At 50.2% G+C, this 13852-nt stretch overlaps 1 protein-coding gene across 3 annotated transcripts in view; it reads left to right on the plus strand.

Annotated features, from left to right (window-relative positions):
- Positions 1-13852, plus strand: part of GRIK4 (glutamate ionotropic receptor kainate type subunit 4) — a 352218-nt gene that overhangs the window by 93556 nt on the left and 244810 nt on the right. The window lies entirely within an intron of this gene.

Raw genomic sequence — 13852 nt, forward strand, 5'->3', positions numbered from 1 at the left:
CTTGTTGAAAATAAGTTGGCCATAGATGTTTGGATTCATTCTGGATTCCCAATTCTATTTCATTGGTTTACCTGTCTATCTTTATGCTAGTACCAGAATGTTTTGATTACTGTAGCTTTGTAGGTATTTTTGAAATCAGTGTGAGTCCTCCAACTTTTTTTTTTTTTTTTTTTTTTCCAATATTGCTTCCAATAGTCAGGGTCCCTTGCAATTCTGTATGAACTTAAGGATCAGCTTTTCCATTTCTGTAAAAATGCCATTGGAATTTTGATAGGGATTGCATTGAATCTGTAGAATGCTTTGAGGAATATTTCTACCTTAACAGTATTAAGTCTTCTAATCCATGAACATGGGATGTCTTTCCATTTAATTAGATCGTCTTAATTTCTTTCAGGAATGTTTTTTAGCTTTCAGTGTACAAATCTTTCACCTCCTTAGTTTAATTTATTGTTAGCTATTTAATGCTTCTTAACATTAACATGAATAGAAATGTTTTCTTAATTTCTTTTTTAGATTATTCATTGCTGATATCTAGAAACACAAGTAATTTTTTAAAGTTTACTTATTTCTGAGAAAGAGAGAGAGAGAGAGAACGAGCAGGGGAAGGGCAGAGAGAGAGGGGGACAGAGGAACCAAAGTGGGCCCTGTACTGACAGCAGAGAGCCCAACGTGAGGCTTGAATTCACAAACCATGAGATCATGACCTGAGCCGAAGGCAGACACTTAACCGACTGAGCCACCCAGGCATGCCTAGAAACACAACTAATTTTTTTTATGTTGTTCTTGTACCCTGCCACTTTGCTGAATTTGTTTATTAGCTTTAGTAGTGTTTTGGTGGATTCTTCAGGATTTTCTATACATAGGAAAAGGTCATCTGCTAAGAATGTGTTTGGGCCCTTACTTCATTCCACATACAGAATTGAACTCAAAGTGGATCAAAACCCTAAGTATAAGGACTGAAACTACAAAACTATTAAAAGAAAACATAGGGGTAAATTTTCAGGACCTTAGATGTGGCAGTGGATTCTTAGATTTTACACCGAAAGCATAAGCAAAAAATTAATTAATTAATTGGATTTCATCAAAATCAAAAGCTTCTGTGGAATCAAAGGACGTTATCAAGAAAGTAAAAAGACAACTTACAGAATGGGGAAAAATATTTGCAAATCATATATTTGATAAGCATTTAGTATCTGGCATACAAAGAACTCAACGACAAAAAGACAACCTAATTTAAAAATGGGCAGTGGATTTGAATAGCCATTTCTTCCAAGAAGATATACAAATGTCTATCATCTGTGCACGAAAAGATATTAAACTTGACTGGTCATTAAGGAAATGCAAATCAAAACCTCAGTGACCTACTACCTCACACCCACTAGGATGGTTCTACCTTAAAAATAGAGAAGCATTAAAAAACACACAGAAAATAACAAGCATTGGCAAGGATGTGGAGAAACGGGAACCTTTGTGTACTTGTGTACTGCTGGTGGGAATATAAAATGGCGCAGCCACTGTGGAAACCAGTTCGGCAGTTCCTCAAAAAGTTAGACGTTGAATCGCGATATGGTCTACCAATTCCACTCCCCAGTAGGTACCCAAGAGAAATGAAAACGTGTGTCCACACATATGTTTGTATGGAATATCTTGTATATGATATTCTTGTATCATATGTATATGAATGTCTTGTATATGACTTGTATATGAATATCTATAGCATCAGTAAAAGGTGGAAACCACCTAAATGTCCATCAGCAGATGAACCGATAAGCAAATAGTGGTCTGTCCGTACAATGGAATATTATTCATCCATAAAAAAAGGAATGAAGTCCTGATACATGCTGCAACATGGATGCATCTTGAAAACACTATGTAAAGAGGTCAGTCACAAAGGGACAAATATCTTATGAATCCCTTCATGTGAAATATCTGAAATAGGCAAGTCTCTAGAGACAGAAAGCAGGTTAGTAGTTGCCAGGGGATGGGGGGACGTGGGATGAGGGTGATTACCGAAAGGGAATGGGGCATTCTTTTGCGTGATGAAAACGTTTTGAAACTAGAGAGACATGGTTGCACGACATTGTAAATGCATATGCACCAAATGCCCCTGAGTTTGGTGCACGTGTATGAAGTCCCTTTGAAGCACGGGTCTGAAATCAGATGAACTGTATGAATTTCACCTCCAGTAAAAACACGCAGGTGGCAGGATTTGGCCCGTGGGCCATCATTAGCCAACCCTTGTTCTAGAGCACCCTTTCCAAACTGCAGGCCAGGACCCATTAGTAGGTTGGGACATCAATTTAGTGGGTCGCAACCAGTAATTGTAGCAAGCTAAAAAAGAATGGACTAGAACACACCAGGGGCATCCTAGACAGCAAAGAGTTATTGTCTCATGAAATAGTCTTTCAGTTTTATACACAGAGGTATGTGGGTCTTGGTTAATGATGTGATAGATATTTTTTTTCCCCGTGGGTCATGGTTAATAAAACTTCAAAGCCACTTTTTACACAGTTCCGCGACCTCTTTTTTTTGGGGGGGGTCAAGTTCAATGCCAAAGTCCGAAGCCAATCTGCATTTTCCACTCGGCTTCTCCAGAGGCCTGGTGTCTCAGACTACTCTTTGACATCCTCCTGTAGCTGCTGTGAGGCCTCCAGGACCCCCTTACTCCCAGCACTGGGTCCCAGAACTGCTTCCTGCTGTCCAGCCTGGTCTGAGCATTGCACAGTTCCATGGTCATGGACGGTGACCAGGCCCATTTGGTATCCACTCAGGGGAAGCACAGAAACCTCCTCCTGCCTGTTTATGGAAGTTTGATGATCCACCCTGAAATCCACACCTCTCCCAGGAAGGGATGGAAGGCCCAAGGTCCGACCCTGACCTACCCCCAAACCTACCCCTCTAGCCGCTCTGTGTAGATTTCTTGTCAACATTCAGACCAGGTTTCTTCTGGTCTCCTGTCTGATTCAGCCCCCGTGTTTTGTTCGTTTCCTGCTTCCCCACCTCTTTCATTGTGACTGTGTCCATTGCTGGGGCTCTGAGGGAGTGGGTGTGAATGTGCACGTGGGGATGTGTTCACGGGTCTGTACGTGAACCTCTGCTCAAGTCTGCCCTGAGTCCCTCCTCTTCTGCGGAACACGGGAGCACGGAGGCCATTGGATAAGCCACACGGGCGAAGGGACGGCAGCTGGACTCCTGGCTGATGGGCTGTGTGTGGTGGTTTCTGGAGTTTTAGGAGCACAGGGAACCCCTCACAGGTTGATTTCTGGCCCAGGAAATACTCAACCCGCTGGGATCTTAGTCACACCAGACAAACGGGAGCAGGTGGTCTGTTCCATGCCATATCAGAGCACTATGGAAGGTTGAGAGAGGAGGGCTTAAGAGCAAGGCCCTGGGAAGCTGTTGGCTGAATTGATGGCGGCCAGTCCCAGCCCCTCTGTGGGCTGCCTGCCCGGGGGGGGGGGGGGTCTCCTGATTTCTCTTCGGGGGCCTTGTCCCTTACAAGCACTGTTCTTGTTGTCATCACCATGTTACCATACCGGATTCTGACACCACATGGCCACGGCCTGACACTATCTCAGGCACCGTGAAAGGAATAAATAGCCAGGGATCCTCTCTGACTCTTGCAAAGATCCTGAGGCTCCTCAGAGTTCTCGTTATAACCAAGCAGGGCTTTTTTGTGTTTATCAACATCGAACCCCCCACGCCCAGGCTTGGGTGACCCTGCCAGCGCTGGGCTCCTCGGGAGGATGCTGCATCGTGCTGCTCATTTACAGAGACCTGGAGACAAGGAGGGGTGTGTGTGTGAGAAAGTATGGAGACAAGAGCTAGCTCTAGAGAGCTACAGGGCGGGGGCTGTGTACCTGAGCTAGAACCACATGCCCTGGGAGCTGGAGCTGGCAGCTCTTAATGTATCACTTCACGGGCTGAGACCCCCTGACTTGGCCACCAGCCTGCCAGGCACAGCCCCTCTGCTCAGGGCAAACCGTCGAGGGGAAGCCTGAGGAGGGACCTGTCCAGGAGGGCAGAATCAACTCTGAACTGTCCCCCTGCAGATTCATTTGTCTCTTTCCAAGAATCCATATGGCGTCATAACCTCAGAAAGCCCTCTCGGTGACAGACTGGCAAAGGTAAGGGAGAGGGACCGATAGGCGGGACAGCCAGAGTGACTTAATACAACTATAGTCATTTATTTCGCTCACGAACCTTCCGTGAGGCAAGGCTCAGTGGGAGTGGGTTCAGAAGGCTCGTCTCTGCTCCATGATGCATCGACGGGGGTGGCTGAGAGTAGGGTGTGTGTGTGTGAGTGTGTGTGTGGACCTAGACCATCCGCTTCAACATGGCTCACTTAGGTGACTGGCAGGTTGTGCTGGTTGGAGACCCATCCAGAACTGAAGACCAGGGACCTCTCTTCTCCTCCGCACGGACCTCTCCATGTGGGGTCCTCCTCAGGCTGCCTCAGCTTCCTCACAGCACGGCTGCTAGGTCCCAAGACTGAGCAACCCCGGAGAACTGTGCAGAAGCTGTATTGCCTTTTATGGTTGACCTCACAGAATCACATAGCATCACTTCCATCATAGCCCAATCCCCCCCGGCCCCAGACTCCGGAAGAGGGCCACAGACCCCACCTCTCAATGGGAAGTGTGCCAGGGTCTCGTCATGAGACAAGCGTACGGAATGGGAGGTGTGACCATTTCTGGAAAATACAGTCTCCCCGTGAGCCATGGAGAAGGAATAGTCATTTGGATGTCATCACATGCTTGGAACCCTAGGGGACTCGGTGATGTAGTAATGGGTATAAAGGCGAGGTGCTGAGGAAGCGAATCTTGGCCACAACCCTCATTTCTGCTCTGGGTTGGGCGGGGGGCACAGGCATGAAGCTTTCGATCTGCTTCTTTGATACACGTGAGAGACCCTTTGTGAGAAAAACGCGAAGTGGGATTTGTGTGTGGTGAGTCTCCCCACCCCCTCCCACCTCTATCTCAGCTCACCCGAAATCCCTGATGAATAATCCTGATCAGGGAGAAACCAGAAATATCTTCCTACTTAACAGCCAGGCAGAGGCGGGGATGAGTGTGGGGCTCGGAGGTATAGCCCGGCAGCTGGCAGATTGGCCAGCTTCTGGTTTTTTGGTTTTTGTTTTTTTTTTTTCCTCCCCCTTTTGAATCTCTGGGCCCTGGAACGGAGCCACATCCAGGGAGATGCCCTGAGCCCGATGCTCCTTGTGGGAATGTGAACAGGCTCCAGAAGACAGAGGCAGCTGCTCGTTCCAGAAATGAAGCTGCCCCCTCCAAAGGTTAATTGCCCTCAGCTGTGTTGGGCCAGAAAACAGTCGCTGAGCCCCCACTGTCCTTCTGATGTTCTCCTCTCTGGCTGCTGCACAGGCTGAGGCTCTGCTGTGCGGCAGTCCAGTGCTCCGTGGCCGACAGCCGAGGACTGCTGTCCGCAGATGCCCCTTTCCCGTCTCCCACCCCCCACCCTCTCCCTCACTGAGGGAGGTTTGCCTGGGTGTTCCTAGGACTCCAGCAAAGCCAGCTGGCTCCTTGCTAATGGCCCAGAGCCTGAGCAAAGTCTGGGTGGTAACCTTTACCTGCTTGGCCTAGGGATATTTATAAAACCCAAGAGCCTGGGGGCAGACTCTATGGATGGGAGATATATTAATAGCCCTCAGGAGGACTGCCAGCTTGGAAACTCAGAGTCCTTTCCGGTCCGTGTTTTTCAAAGGGCGGGTGGGGGCCGAAGATCACCTATTTAGAATCTTCCCTGGAGAACTTCTTTCAAACGCAGACTTGCAGAATCTTCACATCTGGCATTTGCATTTTAACGAGCACCCCAGTGATTCATGAGAATCCTAAAGTTTGAGAGCCAACTGTAGCCCCTCCCCCGAATCTAGAATGCCAGCGTGCCCACTCTGTGACTTTGGTTGTGTTGGGTGCTGGAGACGTGAGGGTAATTAAGACATGGTACCGGCCAGGGAAGGAATACTCCAGAAATAGTTCCAGAGGTTCCTGGACTAAGTGTTATCATCTGAAAAGGAGGCTTCATTTCCTTGACCCCTTTCATCACCTTCTACCAGGGTTTTGGAATTATTTCCTAAGGGATTCTCTCCAAATGCTAACTAGCTTATAGAAAACAAAAGGTCAGTTTGATAGGAGTCCTGGGGAATTAATGCCATCTGGTTTTGCAACGTGGGATTTTAATAGTAACCATACTTACCTTTTATATGACACCTTTGGCTATCCCTGCAAATAGACAAATCTAGAAACTGTTTCATACACAGAATGCTTTGGACAGCTGTTCACGCGTTTCCCAAAGCTCCTTCCTTTCTGAGGCTCTTTGAGGTTTTCCGGTTACACCAAAGAGAGTTTTCAGTTTTCCGAAACAAGATAAAATAAAACAAACAAACAGAAAAAAAAAAAAACAAACAAAAAAAAACCAAAAAAACCCAGAGTCGTGTAGAAGAAAGAACCCTGGACAGAGAGTAAGATGACCAGGAAGTCCTCCCTTAGCCACTTATGACCCATGGGACATAGAGTGTGCCTTTCTGTCTGCATTTTCCCATCTGCCACACTGATTACCCCCTCTCCCCACCCGCCCTGCCTCCCTCATAGGGATCAGACGGTGCAGTAGTCACGTGCATGCAGCACGTTCTGATAAGTAAAAGGAACTCTGAGTTTTGTTTCAGAGATGCCTCTGGTCGCGGCTGAATCGTGGCCAGCGAGAGGCAAGACAAAAACAAAATGAAATGACTGACCCCAAATCTTAAATCCTGATGCCATAAAGTACCAGTGTCCTGTGTGCCGATGAATCCTTACCGCAGTGTTGAGCAGTAAGGAGGCCAGATGTTCTCTGTACAGCGAGGAGATTGGACTAGATATTTTCTGGGGCATCTTCCAGCCCTAAAATTAAATAACGCCGTTACTTGTCAGATGAGAAAACTGAGTTGAACTGAGCCGGGGCATGGGGAGGTGAGGAGGTCTGACTGAGACACCCGGCTTGTGAATGACAAAAGTCAGGATGCAGCTGGGGCCTCTGGCCCTCCACCCACGTTCTTCTGGTAGACCGTGCTGTCTCACGCTGACCCCTCACCGGCCAAGCAAATATTGGTTCTGAGTCTGGCCCCAGTTTGGGGTAAACTGGTCCCCGCTTCCGGCTGTGTAAGGCACCAGCTTTGTGGGCCCCTTTCTCCTGATCACTGCCACTCACCCCTCACCGTAGAGCATTTCTTAATCGGTTGGAATGAATGGGGGTTTCTGTGAGCAGGGGGCGCCAGGTACCCCTGGTATTTCTCCCAGGAAGAAAGCGCACCTCCAGACTCTGACTCCCCAGTGGGTCTGACCTGCACAGATGGAGACCTGCACACACACACCCCCGCTCCCCTCCTCTCAGCCGCTCTGCCAGCTTTGGAAAGCGGATGAACTGTTGCCGCTTTACTACTTTAAATGTTAATGATTTGTATTATTTTAAAATCTGTTTGTGTGCCCAGAGGCCTCTTTGCCAGAGGCCCAGTGAGTCAGGAAGCAGGTAAATAAATAAACCTTCAGCAGACTCCAAGACTATCATTCTCTGGAGGGCAGCGCAGAACCTCCCAGCTGTACCCAGGATGCCTGTAGGAGGTGGGGAGGGTGCCCTGGCTGCCGTAGGGCTCAGGGTGGGCCCCTCTAAGTTGTAAGAGGCGGTGAGCACCTCTGCGCCAGAGCCTGTTATGTCCAGGAAGCGTGCCTTCCTCGAGAGACATTAAATATTAATAGCAACAGCAGCAAGTAGAGGCAGAAGGTAAACAAAAGTGAGGTATAAAATGTTCATTTTAAGAACAGCCGTGTTCACTCCTCAGAAGGAGCATTTCAGGCATAGGGCAAAGGCATTTATCTTCTTGGGGCTTCACATTTTCAGTGGGCTGGCCAGGTTGGGGTGGGCATCCTGCATTTTATCTGTCGGCCCTAGTTAGAGACCTCCTGGGGACCCTCACCTGTCTCTGCCACAAGCCTAGGTCAAGGCGTGCAGGGGGAAGGAGCATATTAACCCTGGTGTGGTTCATGCCTCTGGGCCTGGGGGTGTTGTGGATCCATTTCAAATACTGCCAAGTCACACCCTGGAGTGGGGCGTGTTTTCATTGAAGGGGCATCTCCCAGGATAGCCCAAGTTCAGGAAGATAGAATCCCAGGGCAGAGATTCCCGTGACAGAAGGGAGACCATCTTTTCTAGTGTCTGGCAAAACCATATCAAACAGATCAGTCTTTCCTGTTTCCCAGGAAAGAACTTCCCCAGATGTCGCTGGCAATGGTACTATCCAGTGATAAGGTGTAGCTAGCTAATGCATCTGGAAGCTGCAGGAGTCCTGTTGGCTTGGAGGGGAAAGGCACTTCCTCACCAGAACTTGAGGTCAGGGCAGAAAAGCCTCAAAGGTGACATATGACCCAGAGGAGACAGGAGGGGTGTTCTGAAGGGATGAGAAGCCTAGAAGTCCTGGGTCCACCCAAACATACTGTACTCTGAGTCCCTTCACTTAGAATCCGGTTCATTCATATACTCATGCATTCAGAAATACTTATTTTGCACCTGCAGTGGGCCTTGCATGGTGCCAGGTGCCCCAGAGACGGTAACGGACAGACCTGCCAAGGTCCTGCCTTCCTTCAGCCTTCGTGCGGCAGAGACGTTAGATTAGTAGGTGGTAACTGTAAAACGTTTAAGTGCTCTGGTACTGAAAATACTTTGTGCTAAGGGAGCTGGGGTGCAGGGGCACCCGACCTGCTCTTGTGGATGCTTTCCGGAAGCCTCCTCAGAAGAGCTGTTGGAGACGCTGCGTCCTGATGTCCAGCCATGAGGTATGCTGGTTTGGGCGCTGAGCGGAGAGGAGGCAGAAGTGGCAGAAACTGTGTCCCGAGAGGCAGGACTTGAGAGAGAAAAAGGAAGGGTGCCTGGGTGGCTCAGTAGGTTTAAGCGTTCGACTCATCGTTTTGGCTCAGGTCATGATCTCGCGGTTTTGTGAGTTCAAGCCCCACGTCAGGTTCTGTACCGGCAGCGTGGAGGCTGCTTGGGGTTCTCTGTCTCCCTCTCTCTCTCTGCCCCTTCTGCACTTGGCCTGCTGGTCTCCGGGAGCATCTCAGCCAAAGCAGTCTGTAATCGTTGTTCTGCTCAGTCAGGAACTCTCCAGCACAGTTCTGTGCTTTGCAGAGGCAATATCAGCTGAGGCCACAGATTCTCACATATTTGCCGTCTCCTAAATGCCTCCTCTGCTTAAATCCTGCCAGGGACAGGTTGCTTGCTGCCTCTTGAGGGTCGGTTTTTCCTGATGTCGAGTCCAAATCTGAGCCTGTTGCTTCCCTCTGCAAGCCCTGGTTTGGCCCTCACGGGCCTAGGGAAGCGGGCTCTTAATTCTTGATGGTCCTTTACACCCTGGAAGTCGGTCTCCATGCCCCTTCCAGATCTCCTCTTCCCAGGATGACTATTTCTTGCCCCTTCAGCCACTTGTCACGTGGTTTGATTCCTCTCCGTGTCACTAGCTGGACTCTGTCCTCATCTAGTTGGTCATTGTGCTTCTGAGAGTGGTGACCACACTGGTCACCGTGTTGAGCATTAATCCGGCTAGAGTCGAGATCAGAGAGGCCATCCCCTCCCTGACCCACACGCTGTGCTATTAACACAACCCAAATTGTGCTTTTTAAAAAATGAGTAGCAATTCGTCACCGTCGGCCCTTATCACGCTTGTGGTTTTAGTAACGAATGAGGAAAGCCCACCTGTTTCTGTAAAAAAATTTTTTTAACACTTATTTGTTTTTGAAAGAGAGAGAGACAGAGCGCAAGCAGGGGAGGGGCAGAGAGAGAAAGGGAAACACAGAATCTGAAGCAGGCTCCAGTTTTCCAGCTGTCAGTGCAGAGCTTGAGATGGGGCTCGAACCCACAAACCATGAGATCATGACCTGAGCCGAAGTGGGACATTTAACCGACCGAGCCACCCAGGCGCCCCCGCATCTTTTTCTTTTAGTAAACCTACCCAAAGTGTCCCCCTGTTTATAGGCCTGCTATTGAATTCTAGAACCCAAATGTAAGACTTTACATTTTCCGCCTGAGATTTTATTTTGTCGGGTGCCCTCAGTATTCTTTTCCTCTGGTCCTTCTGAACCTGGGTCCTGTCACCTGACAGGCTGAGTGCACGCCCTCCCAGTTTTGTGCCCTCTGCAGATTTGATCGGCAGGCTCGGGGGGTGGTGCTCCTGTGCCGTGAGCCCCCAGACCCTGGCTGGTAAACTCCGTATGGGCTCAGGAAGAAGGCTGCGTGGGCCCCCCGCCCCTCGTGGCTGACACTGGGCTCCTCAGTCACTGTCATGTGGTAACTGGCAAATGCAAAAGCAGCAGCGTGTTTTGTGCTTCGAGCCCTTTCCCAGGCTAGGTTTAATTGCAGTGGGATTTATGGCCGGGGCTTGTAGGAGGTAATGGATGTGGCTATGTCTCTTTCATCCTCGCTGGCTACAAAGGATTTCTCAGGGAGGAGGGGAGACAATGGGACCAGCTCTGCAAGGTGGCCACAAGTGACTGGATGAGCTGCGGCCGCTAAGGTCGTCCTAGGAGATGTACAACATGAATATTCATGGTTCCGTTTGCCTAGGTGGGACATCGCTAGCCTTATCTCTTCACAGCAGCCTTGGAGGAGAGAGAGAGGAGGGCTCGAGTCTCCATTTTACAGAACGGGAAAGTGAGTCGAGAAGGGATTTGCTGCCGATTCCCGGTCGCGCTGAGAGGAACAGAAGGAAGGCTGGGACCTGGGTCTCAGACCCTGATCGTCGTACCCCAGAGCGCACGGCATGCCCAGCATTACTCACAGCATTGCACTTCTGCTCGTCGCTCACTCCTCTTCTACCTCTTCCGTGTGAGATAACGGGTGTGACGGGCATGCTTTAAACTGACGCCTGGCGGTGCTGTCCACAGTGTCCGTCGTTAGGACCGAGAACTTGCTGTGTCCAAGACACGGTGCCGCACCCCACACGGGATGCCGTGTGCGTGATGCGCTATCCTGGCTTTTCGGTAGGAGTGATGTTTAATGATGCCAGGAATTCACCCGGCCTGGAGGCTCTTCTTGAGTTTATATCCACAATCTGGGGCTTTGGGAGAAAGGAAAGTGCTGGTGCGTGTGTCTGTTGCAAACAGGAGTAAAGACAAGGGACTCTCAGAAGGAAAAGACTGATATCTTCCTTCCTTCCTCCTTCCTTCCCTCTCTTTCCACCTCCTTCCCTCCCTCCATTCGTTTATTCTCCCAGTTATATTGTCTATCAGCAACTATTTATTGAGCACCTATTGTGTATCAGGCACTGAACCACATGCTGTGGACCCAGTGGTGAGCAGGCAGAAGCAGTCTGTGGCCTCTTAAGACTTAGAATCTAGAGGACGATACAGAGGACTAAGCGCTGATTGAAAAGTGTCAAATACGTCCCTCACAGGGGAAAGGATGGGGTACCGAAGGGTCACTTAGCAAGGGCCTGTGACCTGATCAAGCCACTAGAGAAGCCTTCCTAGAAGAAATCGTGACATAAACTGAGAACTGAAGTTTAAATAAAAAGTGGGCGTTGGCACGGGTGTACAGAGCATGGAAAGGCAGGGCCGTCAAAGGGAAAAGCATGCTCACAGGCTTGAGTGAGAGAGTACCTGATATTCTCATGAAATGTAGGGGTGGGGGAAGGGCAAAGAGATGGGCCTGGAAGGGTAGATAGGGGCCAGATCATAAAGGGCCTTAGCAATCCTGTTGAGCAGGGTTGGACTTTAGCCTAGTGCAGGGGAAAGCTACTAAAGAGTGAGAAGCAGGGAAGAGCGTGATCAGATTTCTTTTTCGAGACACTGCCGCAGCTGCAGTGAGGAGAGCGAACCGGAGGTGTTGAGTTTGAGTCCTGCCGATTCTGAAGTGCCTCTGGGCTTCCCAGTGGGGCTGTGCCTCCTGTGGGTAACTTCATATGCACGTGGATCTGGAGCTCAGAAGACTGATGCAGCTGGCGATAGGGATTGACCACGTCTGTGCTCGCACAGGGTCACGAGCGCTGGTCCAGACCAGGTGCTGGGAGTCTGCTTTTCAAACTGTAATTGAGGCCCTGGGGGTGGATGCTCCCACCAGAATGGAGCAGAGGGCCGGGGACAGAATCCTGAAGAGACAGGATTCCCTGCCTCCCGTAGCAGGGCAAGCAGATAATCCAGGAAAAAGAAGCCCTTTTTGGAGTCATAGCCAATGAAAGCTGTGAGTCCTCTCTCAAAACAAACAAAGAGACCAAAAGCTCACGAGCCTCCCAGAGGCTGGCCGGTGAAGTCCATCTGATCAGAAGAACCCGCAGCCCTGGGCACCTCCCAACAGGGGGCACGGATCTCTGCTCCTTCACCCTCCTCTCCCTTTCCCCGATTGTCTGCCCCCGCCCCTTCACATTTCCTCTTCTAGACATTCGTTTTCCCCACCGATGACTTTCCAGTCAGGTATGGAGAATGACATTTGCAAAGGGCTCTAGGATTCTTGAATCCCGGCGGCCCCAAGCCACTGGAAAGGAAGCATCACGCTCCTACAGCGTTCTCTCTCGCGCCAGGCTCCACAGTGACTCGCTGGCTGGCTGCCGTGGGGGCAGTGGACTCGGGCACAGAGAGTCTCACTTTGCAGATAGAACGGGAGAAACTGAAGCAGAAAATACGACACGGCCTCCTCTGGGTTCCAATTTTAATTAAATTCAAATGAATTTAGCCTCCTCTTCCTGAGCCTTTTCTTTGTGGGGAGCGCAGTGGATTCCAGGCGTGGGAAATAAACCAAGCAGAGGCACCCAGTCAGTAACAATCTGAGCAGAGAAGGGGCTTTGGGGTCGCTTAAGAACTGGGTGCATGGGAAGTCGCCATGAGGAGAGTGGGGCCAGAGGGTAGGCGGGAGCCTGATGGCGGTGATCTTAGATACAAGGAGGGCAAGGGGTCCAGACCGTTCTGTAGGGCAGTAGGGAGCTGGCCACAGTTTCTGAAATGGGAGTGACCGTGTCAGAGCTGAGGCGGAGGAACCAGAGCCTGATTTGCGGAAGCTCAAACCTGGGTTGGTGCAATTACAGAACTCATTAATCTACCCAACGTGACTCGAGTGCCTGCTATTTGCAGGCTCGGATCGCAAACCGAAGGACGCAAAGAAAGGATGCAGTCGTTGCCTTCAAAGAGTTGGCAGGCTGGCTGGGAAAACAGAAACGCAGTGTGACCAGTAGACAGGGAGGAAGGAAGCTCAGGCCCCTGGCCCGCCCCCACCCCAGCCATCACTCACCCTGCACAGGATCCCTTCCAAGAGGGCGAAGAGAAAGAGAGAATCTTCTCCTCCAGGGGCTCGGAGAGAAAGCATCCCTGAGTAGACCCCTAATGAGGGGTTCACGGGGAGGGGTGGTCTGCTGCATGATAGCTCCCTGAACCACGTTTAGTGGGTTCGGGCCCTGGTACAATGGCCTATTTGCACGACCCTGAGCTGGGATTTTAGCTTGAAGGGTTAGAGATGGAGTCTTGGCAGGGATCAGGGGCCAAATCTTATAAATATTTGCTGTGGGGACCACTTCATACTCAAGAGGGGAGGGGATGGTGAGGAAGCAGCCCCTGGTGCTCAGACTGGCAGTCTGGGGTCCAGCCAGAAGATTGCCACATATGACCGAATGACTTCTAAATGATGGGTGCCTGGGTGGCTCAGTCTGTTAAGCATCCAACCTCAGCTCAGGTCGTGATCTCCCAGCTCGTGGGTTCGAGCCCTGTGTCGGGCTTTGTGCTGACTGCTGAGAGCCTGGAGCCTGCTTTGGATTCTGTGTCTCCCTCTCTCTCTGCCCCTCCCCTGCTCAAGGTCTCGGTCTGTCTCTCTCTCTCTCTCAAAAATAAAT

This window comes from Panthera tigris, chromosome D1 (assembly GCF_018350195.1).
Source record: "Panthera tigris isolate Pti1 chromosome D1, P.tigris_Pti1_mat1.1, whole genome shotgun sequence".
Lineage (NCBI taxonomy): Eukaryota > Metazoa > Chordata > Mammalia > Carnivora > Felidae > Panthera > Panthera tigris.